General features: G+C 34.1%; 1 protein-coding gene across 19 annotated transcripts in view; it reads right to left on the bottom strand.

Moving 5' to 3' along the window:
* Positions 1-12,066, bottom strand: part of mtd (TLD domain-containing protein mustard) — a 181,079-nt gene that overhangs the window by 99,857 nt on the left and 69,156 nt on the right. The gene's annotated exons all lie outside the window — the stretch shown is intronic.

Raw genomic sequence — 12,066 nt, forward strand, 5'->3', positions numbered from 1 at the left:
TATATCGATATATATCTAATAAATTACATGACAAAGAAATATTTCCAAAATGTAAATCTTCCCGATGTTTTAATAAAGTATGCAACCTCGTTGCAAGAAAGCCGCTTCTCTTGTTTTTTTTTTTATAAAAGAATTCCGTATACTGCCTCTACAGTTGGAATAAATATTTGTTAAATTAAATGAATTTTTAACAAATCTATTTATGTTTATGTAATAGAAATCTTAATAAAATACATATTTAAAGGAAAATCTTAAAAATATTCATATTAAAAGGTTTAATAACATTTATTAGTAGATTATTGTCGTGGCCTGGAAGTAGGCAATTGCTGGCTGAGTATGAGTATTAAACGGACGAGCTTGCGAGTCCGTTTAACTAATACGAAGCCAGCAATTGCTATTCCAGCCGAGACTAATATAAAGCTTTTCTCAAAAATGGTGAATAATTCTGAAATAGAATAAACTTTTTCTCAAAATATATTGTAAAATTTAATTTTATTCCAATAATTTTCTTATGCTTTCCCGCCTTTTTTCATTAAAAAATAAACTGCAGGTGTATTTTTCCACCGAAAACACCACAAGCTATTTCAGACCCAATAGAAAAAGTCCGGAGTTCGAACAAAATATCTGATACCGGCCATTAGAGTTGGCTGTATGTATACGACTTGTGCCAATATTGCCATGGCCTTTTTAACTTTAAAAAAAATGCGACTGATTGCAGGCGCGCTAATTCATTATTGTCGAGCTAGCGCGCCTGCAATCGTTTTAACTTTTTAATTTTTCGCTGACCATAAACTAAGCACTTCACCTTCTGATATGTAAAGAATAATGTCAACTTTTACGGTCATTTTTGAAAAAATAAATTATACGTTTATTGTTCAACCTTTTTAATGACCCCAAGATGAGGCTTTTTGCAGTATTAAAAAATAAATGTGTCGTACGAGCACAAGAAGGTCTAAGTTCAAATAATTGCAATGCATGTTATGAGTATAAGATTTGTATTGTATCTACTGGGCACTTTTTTTTGGTTTTAAATGTAATTATTATATTTGTTTCATAATAATCTGATTATATTTAATAAAATTGTGTTTATTTTTTAAACAGGTAGGTATATGGGGTTTTACTCTTATGTCACATTTAAATGATGTTCTCACTGCTGAGGTGAAAAATTGTATGTGTCACACGAGACCAAAGTTTTTTGCATCTCGTGTATCTGAATCCCTTGCTGCTCTCAGGACTCTGACGCTCGTGATTCAATTATAGAATCCTTCGCTTACTCGGGATTCAACATCAACACTCGCAACAAAAAACAAGTTTGCTCACTTGTTGCACAAATAACTATTATAATAAACTACTGGAAAAAAACGCTTGGGGAATAAAACTATTTCGCTACAAAACCTTTTCAAATTAACATCGGAGCTAACAGGTAAACGTTGTAGACAAGTCAAGATGTCATTGTAGTCTGGTAAAAATAAGCAGTAATTATAGTTATTAATAAACTTTCTAGGTATATCGGAGTCATCGATTACGCGAATTATGAAAGAAGCTTCCTCTTCAGATTTTAGGTCGCCAAAGAAAAAAGAAAGCATCGTTCCGACTATACTGAACTAGTTGCCATATAAATAAGAACAATAGCGCCCTCTTGACAATAGTCATATTTTTGGTTTACCTTTAGGTATCTTGATACGATGAAAAAACATTATTTACTAGATCTATAAGCAGGTAAGTGACTATCCTAGTAATCCTACTTATCCTACTTATACTATATTATCCCTAAATGTGTTCTAAATTAATTAATAATAATGTAGTATTTTTTAAGCATACCATATTGCTTAACAAAAAGGCGAAAATGGAGCATTGCTGCCGGAACAAAAGCTGCTAAAGCCCAACAAGCATTCCGCGGCATTGTTCGGAGCGGGGCTGACAAATTAGCTCACTTCCCCGGCAATGCGTTAACTAGTTAGCGCTAATGGTCCACAATGAATGACAATATTAAACCATAACGGGACCTATACATTTACTATGTCACATGGCATTGCACGGTTTTAATTTATCAGTCTAGTTGAACAATATATAGGTAATTATGGTGTCAAGTGAGAATGGAATGCGTCATTTTTATGTTTGTCGTGTTTCAAAGAACAATACATACTTATAATTCAAAGCGCACACAATTGAGGAATCGATAATTATGTTCTTCTTATAAATACCTACACAAAAAAATACCAACTAACCTTACATACTGTTGCAGAACCTTTTTGGCTTTTTGGTAGTAACCTTTACCATTTTTTAACCGACTTCAAAAAAGGAGGACGTTCTATGTTCCAATGTTCGTATTTTTTTTTAATGTATGTTCACCGATTACTCAGTCAATTGTGGACCGATTTTCAAAATTATTTTTTTATTCGAAAGAGTACTCTTCTGAACTGGTCCCATTGTCACCAAGTCAAGATCTGATGATGGGATCCTAGGGAAATCGAGGGCAAACCTCAAATTTTATAGCCACACCTATGGCGATTTTGGCATTTTTAGCATTAAGATAAGCATTTACATTCAGAAAGTATCATTTGGTAAACGGACTTGACGAAGAAGACCGTAGATGACCAATAGAACTCGTCAAAGCTAAGTAATGCTCGCTCGTCTATAAACGATCATGATTAATATATCTAGGTAAGCCTCTAAGAAGAAACTTTAAGTTAATGATTCTTTCGAACTGATCTGACGCTGAAGCCGGAAGGTAGGCAACGGAACTCTGTTATAAAACAACGTAACTAAGCCGTGTTTGGGCTTAATGGAATCGATGTGAGATGTTCTTTGGCTACAAATCACTAAAAAGTGAGAAATAAAGATTTTTTTTAACAAAAAAGTAAAACCGACTCCAAAAAAATAAAAAAAATACCAAAAAATGGCACCGACTACAAAACCTTTGAAAATATTTTTCTAGGTACCTACTAGCTCGAAGTCAGTGACTCAGCACGACCCAGCAGGCGGATTGAAACCCATAGTATGTAGGTGAGGTAGACGATTGTGGTTCCACCGAGCTAGAGGTACCTAGAAAAATATTATCAAGGGTTTTGTAGTCGATTCTATTTCTTGTTATTTCTTTATTCTTTTGGAATCGGTTTCACTTTGTTGTTCAAAAATTTTCTTTATTGAATCATGATTTGTTTGTAAATGATACTCTCTTGACTTGACAATAAACCGTAAAAGACTATCGAAGGATTATTGCTTGATTAAATTGATAGATACAAAGATGAGTTTCAAATCAGCAAAGCTTGAACTTGGAATATATTGATTGACACTACTAAATGCCTATGCACACATAGCATTTTTAAAAATAATTATAATTTACCATGTCGTGCTCCGTGGTCAAGTATTCTAACGACTATGCCAGCGGACGCCAACTATTGGTAAGCATAAGCCACAATACTGACAAATTGACGTAGAAGAAAGCCGCACTTATTCATAATTTTAAATTGTATTATCTACTTTTATGAGCAGTGGTGTGTCCTTTCTGATCGCTGGACTTAGCTATCCTGTTTGTAAATATTGCTTTAAATTAATATTTACAAAGTTCCAAGGTAGCAAATAACGTGGCGCTGGCGCTATGCCTTAAGCAGCTGGCTGGTGTAGCTTTCGTAATTGTATAGTATGCGGCCGCCGGCGCACGCGCAACTCGACTATTATGCGGGGAAAGTTGCTACCTTCTTGCATAAATAGATTTCGTTTGTGCTTGTCAATTTATCTTATGATTTAAGTTTAAAAGTATATCTTATCTTCTACATACAATGCTGCTACACCTGAATACACCTCTGATATTGGGAGAATTAGTTATCCAGTACCACCTGAGCAAACGAGATTTGCTTAGAATTATTTTATGCTAAACCTGTAAACAAGCGTTTTCACAGAGATGATAACAAGCTTGTTCGACTGTTCGTCCCCGAAATCCCTCACATAACAAATTTCATCGAAATCTTTAAAGCCGTTTCCGAGAGCACAAAAATATATCGCAATGTCGCAATTAGTAAGTTGAATCCTCATCATCATCATCACCATGACTAACAATCATCATCATCATCACCGTCAACCATCATCAATCATCATCATCATCATTATCACCATCACCATCATCACTAACGTCATCATCACATCACAATCACCGTCTTTTCATTATCACCATCATCATCATTTTTGAGAAAAGCACTATACAAGCTTCGACCAGTAATCGCCATCCTAGCCTCGTATCATTGATGGCCTCACCTACTAGTCCAGGATGGCAATACTTACTGGCGTCTGCAGTAATGTACTATTGTGAATGTGTAGGTATTTACTTTTTAATCTATTATTGGACTAGATTATTTAATTACATTAAATCAGGTATGCAATATAATAAACAAGGATTGACATTTATTGTTAATAATTTATTAAAATAACAAATAACCAAGGTATCGTAATTTTTTAATAAATAAAATAATCTCAAGATTTGGTGGCAAAAACATTAACCCAAACTGCTTACAAAAAAAATTGATGAAAAAGATTAGGTATTTTGGCGGGAATAGAAAAAAAAACAAATACTTAAACGGTTTATACCTAAACTAAAACGAGTGGTTTTTAATTCAAATAAGTTTTATATTCTTCATTATGAGTTCATTATCAAGTGACATGGTGACATGGTATTATTTCCTTGGATTTATTTGAGAAAAGCACTATACAAGCCTCGTCCGCGATCGTATCCTCGTATCTCTAGATGGCCTCCTTAACACTCGGCCATCTATGACTATGACTATTCGGCCGGCAATCCCCTATCTCGCGGCCTCTGCAGTAATGTAGGTACTATTCTTTTTCATACCTACATTATGATATGAATAAATATTCATCTGTAATATGTAACATTAGGTACAGTAGAGGAAACTGAATCACGTACCATGGTGGAAACTTTGTGCTACTAATGTCATGTTGACATCCATAGTCTGCCAAAGAAATCATAACTAAATTTATTATGACAAGGTTCCAATCCTGGTACGTGATTCAAGTTCCTCGACTGTACTTAGGGCTTGCTGAAAGCTTCTGTATCGGGCACTTACAAGAAAAACAAAAAACAATTACGAAATCAGTAAAAGGAACTCTCACAGTTGGTTACTTTTTCATTTATCGGAGTACCTATCACAAACGTGTCATATAGGTACTCCGGGTATGATGCCCTAAAAACGATACCACCACACGGAAGCACTTTTTAATGGGAAAAAATATTTACACACACATAGTCGCCTTTTGCAATGTTGTGTGGCTAAATTACGAAGTGGGTATGTACAGTCACCAGCACCAATATCTGACATAACAAGCGTGCATAAATATCTGATACGACTCTATTTCTAGGGCCGAAGAAGGACGTGTCAGATATTTATGCACGCTCCGCTGTGGCAGATATTAATGCCGGTGACTGTACAAAGTTGTTATTGAGATAAGTACTTTGATTGAAAGATAAATGATGCGCAAACAAAACAGCGTAGGCATGTATAAATATCTCCAAGGATTGCGTAGGGTTTCAGCTCTTTTGAATGGCTTCTTCCTTAGTTATATACTTACTCGACTTACTTATCTACATCTGAACTTTCTAAATGAGTCAGAATATGTCAGAATGAAGAAGTTTAATTTTTCTTTTTTTATTTAGCGATATTATATCAATTAAGAGAATACTCTTCGTTCCATTCTCCATACAAACGTAGTCCCGGTCTCCTTTGAAAACTAACAACAGAAATAGATGAAATTTTGTAAGTATGGACTAGGACTAATTATTTATGCCTGTGGTTTTTCAGATTTTCATATAAATATTTAATATCAGACTTACAGGAGCTCGATAAAAAAAAGATGTCAACTTTGCACGAGAATTACAGACTAATAAAGCAATTAATATTCCAATGTTTACAACATTAAAACAATTTTACGCTTTTTTCACTGTTCGGCAGGTTGTTTAGAAGTTTACTACGCGAATAAAAAAAAACGTAATAATTTCCTATTCAGCCAGACACTTGGCCGTATGGTGTTTTACGACGATATGTAAAGATTTACGATGTATAAGGTATGTTAGCAGCAGTTTTAATGTCGTAAACAATCCGTCAGAAGTTTTGCAAACAGTCATAGGGTAAATACTAGTACGTGCCTAGCTCATTACCTAGAAGAATGTACAACGCAGCATGTCTAGCTGGACATTAAGACTAAAGAAAGAGCTACCGGGCTAGCAATAAAATAGTTAATATAAATAGCATCAATAAAAATCGGCTAAGAACGTGTCATGTAAAGATATCTTTGACTTCAACTGTACCCATGTAAAATAGCAACATTCTGGGGAGTAAATATTAAGCCCCCGAGCTAATCTCTAACCACGGAACCCTAAAAGGCGCGAAATCCCGAAACCAAAAATTAATTAAAAATAAAAAACTATACGCAAAATCTTTGAATACGTTTGATGCAAGTAGAATATTTTAATTCAAGCATCGTTGCGTGGATGACCGCTTAAAAGATAAAATACCTAGCATTTAGTAGTTACACACACAAACATCAGACATCACGCCACGAGAATACCCAAATAGGGTAGGCAGAGATTTTAAGTTTTAAGTTTGACAAAAACAAAAAAAGCGAAACGAAAAATTCAGTAGTTAGAAGTAGAAAATACAACTTTAAAGTTCCCCCGACGCAATTAAAATATCCTACTACGTAGTATCAAAAGTAAAATATTTTTTACTTTTAGAAGGTTTTCATTTTTGTTGTTTTTTCTGTATTTTTGTTGTTATTGTTTTTTGTATTTTTTTTCTCTAATTGTATAATATAGTTTTTAAGTATTTTATTTGTAATTATATTACTTATTATGAAAAAAATGACTTTCTGCCAAGTTTCTTGCGGCGCATTCTTCTTGGCAATGATGGTCTTTCCCAAAAGCGCTGGTAGTTTAAAAAAATGACGTGTAAAAGTGCCCATTGCGGACTATTTACTGAATAAATCATTTGAATTTCAATTTTAAGTGTTTTAAACTTGTTGAGCTCTTAAAACATACATACTCGTATATTACTTGTTTATCCTGATAAGAACAGTGATAAATCAGAAGTAATTCTGATGCTGAGGGGTATGACCCCTGTACCCCCCTTGTGATTATCTTAATGCGTCGTACCTAGGGTGTATACCTACTTAGTTAGGAACTCATATTGGTAACAATATACAAAAGTTGAAAAACCCTCGCCCCTGCCATTTTAAGAGTTTAATATATCATAAAAGGGTTGAATCGATTTTAATGAAACTTAGAGAACTAAGAACCATCTAGACTGAATTAGCTTTCGCAAAAAACCGCATCAAAATCGGTTCATAACTTTGGGAGCTATGACACACAGACAAAAGTCAAACTCATTACACCCCTTTTTTGTGTCGGGGCTTAAATATAGCAAGGTGTATATGTCATGGGACAAAGTGATTAATAAGGGCATTATATATAATGGCCAGGCATTTTGAATAATGACAAGCTATACCGGGCAAAGTGATAATAAGTAATTATCAAAATTGTCCGGGCATTATGAATAATGCTACATGATTGTTGGGCAATTTGATTACAATTGATTCTTGGCTAGCTGAAGTCTGATTTATTCTATCGGAAAGTTAGGTTAGGTTAGCGACGAGCGCAGCGAGGGGAGCGTGTTAGGTTTAACTGTGACCAAAACAAGCACGAGCCGAGCGAGCGAAGCGAGCGTGCTGCGGCAGCGGCCGGCGGGAGCCAGAATAAAATTATACTATTAAGATAACTTACTTTACAGATTTAGATAGATGTTTAAAAATCTTTGAAAGATTCATTACATTTTACGTATAAATAAATAGTAATGGCATTTTTTTTATTACTTTGCCCAATAGGGGATAGACATTATGTATAATGCCCGGGCAATGTAATTAATTGAATAGTTTTTATCAAATTGCTATCTCATATTGGTCATTATTCATAATGCCCAGGCATTAAGAATAATGACAAATTTATCACTTGGTCCACAACATATTTATAAATGTAAGTAATTCGCGAAACTCTATAGAACAGTACTTTTCCTTCCTGATATTTCTTTCTTCTTCTGAGTGGATAACTATTTATAGGTGTATCTATATCTTGGGTCTAAAGACACGCCACGGCTACAAAAAAGTACTAAATATTATTAGCTATTAGCTGAAGCCTAAACGCTTTATTTTTTGTGTACGATAAGCATCCATGCGATTTTACAACCGGAAATAATCCAAACACCACCAATGACACATGTAAAAAAATTCAAAAACGATTGAGCCTAAAAAGCTCCTAAAGACAAAATGACACTGTCAATTTAGTATTTAAATAGCCATCAAAAAGACATTAACATCTATCCACTAAAGTTACTTTATTTCAATCGTAGCCCTAACATCTACAAATTGTAATTATTTTCTAAGGCTAGAGATAGGTACATATTTGTGACAAGGGCAAAGGCACAAAGCAAAAAAGTTGACTCTTCATTTTATATTTCCGGCATATATCTACGTTGTGTATACCTAGCAGATAATGTAGAAAACGAAAAATACATATATGACAACCAACGAATATCGGGCGATTTGATAGCATTTGCGTCACTTGCATCAGAACGATAGGTACCTAAGGAGCAATCTCATTCTCGCTTACGAATGGCAAAACACGAATAGCTAAGCATAGACATGGCGTAGACTAGCGATATTCTGTCTCTTTTAAATGAAAGGCAACTGACAAAACATTCTTGCGTAAATGTGGACCCACATTAGACTGCAAATTGCGATTACACGATTCTCATGACAAACAAATTATTTTTAGCAAACGTTTGAAGAATCGAGAACGGTTTTGAAGTTTTCACATTTACTCAATCATAACATAACTATGGAAAATGTTTGAACTAACACGCCTTTTCAGTTCTGCTGTGAGCTGTGAGCTAGAGGAAAATGTGCCTCGCCTTCAACATTCTTAGTCATTTGGATTTGGAACTTATTTTAAATAAATAAGTTATTTATGATATGACATCCTACTAATCCTACTTATATTATAAATGCGAAAGTTTGTGAGTGAGTGAGTATGTTTGTTACTCCTTCACGCTGAAACGGCTGAACGGATTTGGATTAAATTTGGTATGTAGGTAGCTGGACATCTGGAATAAAACATATGCTACATTTTATTCCAATATTCCCACGGGATAGGGATAACATCTCGAAACAACAACCACTGGGCTTACGAGTCATGAAATTTGCCATGGGTGTTTTAATTGAACGTCAATGAAAATCACGATGTAATTTTAGGGAATTCCCACGAGAATTTAATAAAATCCCGGAATTTCAATTCAACTGCTGTATCTAATGATTTACGCGTGCGAAGCCGCGGGTAAACGCTAGTTATTATATTAATAAATGTGAAAATATTTGAATTAAGGTAGGTAATAAACATAATTTTAAAGTGAAAGTAAAACGTATAGTCTAAAAAGTTCTGATCATTTGTCGTCACGCCACAAAGTCGATGTACAGTCAGCAACAGAAGTGGATGAACGGTTGTACAACTAAAAATGAGCTACAAATTATTATCATTGCATCGATAGTAGAGGTTTATGTAGTTCGTTTCGAGGTTTACAATAGTTCATCCAATTCTTCTGTTGACTACACATGATGTTAGGTTTGAAGGTGATTGGTATTTGCAACATGTGACTTAACGGGTCACTTGTTTGCGTTGTAACTGAGAACACATTAACGAGAGCAAAACAAGAGACAATGACAGTCTTCTATATTAACGCGCATAGGTAAACAACAAGCAGGAGCGGCGCTCAGAATACCGATTAATTGTTTGAACTACAAATAGACTTACGTACGCAGGACAAAGAAGATGTCAAGCTTACTAAGTCATTTGATCTGAACAAAGAGTCCATAACAATGGCTTACATTTAAAGGATATTGAAATCACGAACAAAGCAGTGTACAATAACAGGCTGTGCGAAACAACCAGTTACGACGATTAGAAAATGATGTCAGCTAAACTTTGTTCAATATGAATATATGTCAGCTAATAAAACTGTGAGTTAAAACTTTTATTTTCGATATTAATTAGGAATAATAACGTATTGTAAGAGCTTGAGATGTTTAAAGATATATATTAAGTAAAGCATGAACGAATATAAAACACGATATTTTATATTTTAGGTCTATCTGTTATTTTTCGCATATGTAATAAAAATTAGTTTTTTATACCAAAAATTACAGATAGATAAATATATTTGTTAAGTTTCTGACTGGCAAAAAGAAAGAGTTATTAATAAATTGTACTAATACATAATACAATTCCATAATAAAAATACATTGAGCGAAATAATTCGCATAAGTACCGTGAGCCGGCAGTATTATTATTAGTTGATGCCCTCGATAATGTTTCGCCATTCGCTAAATATGTCAGTGTGAGAAGGTATTAGAAAAACTTCACAAGGATTATAGCTAGTAATTTGTTTGTATCTAGATAAGCTTTTTAGAAAAGTGGAAAGCCTTCTAGTATGCTTTGAATTGTAATATTTTAGTAAACCCAACGCATCTGCAATCCCCCTGGTATTGCAGGTGTCTATGGGCGGTGGTGATCTCTTACCATCAGGAGACCCACTTGCTCGTTTGCCATCCAGTCAAATAAAAAAAAAAAAAAAAAAACCCACTCAGAATAACGGTGGGTACTAGATTATTGGACATTCAAGTTAATCAGACAATTGGAAGTAATTTTTATTTATTGTTCGTAAAACTTAAGTTTTCAATTGTATTTTGTGTCTTTTCTTTTGTACAATAAAGAGTTTACAATACATAAATGCTTTTTTATACAAATCTATGGTCAAAACTTTTTGATAATCGTACATTTATAAATAATCTTTACGGGCGAAGAACCATTTTGGGTTCCTTTCCCACGGCCGCGGCCGGCCGTCACGGTTACGAAGTTGATCTTCAAGAATACTGCAATAATGTAACATTTAATTATTATAATAAACTACGTAAAATATATGAAGTAATTGATGGTATCCCGTTTGATTTAGATAAATTCTTCGAAAACATTATCAGACTTTTATTATGTTTATATTAAAATCAAACGTTCATTATCAGGATGCATCATTAAAAAGGAGGTTCCAAAATATATTACATCTGTAAGCTAAATTTTACGAGTGAGTTGTATAACATTATCTACTATTGAAGTTGATGTCCTGACCTGGTAGGAGTGGTAAACTGTGTCACATAATTATAATACTTAGACGTTATTTTAGCCCATTAAAGTGTAAATCAAAAATATATCTACGCGTTTTATTGACTTTCCGTTCTAAGAATGGCAACACGTGACCGGTAGTTTAACGCACAGCACAATTATTTATAACCGATTACCTATTGATAAGATAAACCATTCAATCCCGTTCTGATTTTATCATTCTTACGACTTATCGAAAATACAGTATCAAACAAATCCAATCGAAGGGGCACGCACGATTTTATGTTATAAGAAGATTATTTACAACATTTATAATTCAATGCTAACGCTAGACATATTTGTTGTTAGTTGTCTGTACGTAAGATCAACTTTGATGCGCCGCCATTTGATTTTCCCCCTCTTTAGAAATTGGCAAAATGTTTGGACAAGTAAAGTACCACAGATAATTATTAATTAATATCGAAATGAGTGTTGTTTTGGTTTTTTTGTAAGACAGTAACACGTTGTGGAACAATTGAAATTAATACATCATCATTCTATAACGGCATATAATTATATTAGGTTTGCAATATCTGTACTCCTAGGAGAAGTCTACGTTATGGTTTACCGGGTATGTACGTGACCATTTCTTATTTGGTCTATACTTGCAACTGATGTGGCTCTGGGCAGTTTACTGTGCAACATATTTTAAACGCAGACTCACGAAGTATTGAACATGAATATGCATGAATGACATACAACGTCCTTCCACGTATTTATGTCCAAGATCAGTGGAATAAAGGGGAGAGAGGTAATCTCTTTATTCTGTTAAATCGGGTTTAATTGTAGTGGTAGGTATA

Source organism: Choristoneura fumiferana, chromosome Z (assembly GCF_025370935.1).
Source record: "Choristoneura fumiferana chromosome Z, NRCan_CFum_1, whole genome shotgun sequence".
Classification (NCBI taxonomy): Eukaryota; Metazoa; Arthropoda; class Insecta; order Lepidoptera; family Tortricidae; genus Choristoneura; species Choristoneura fumiferana.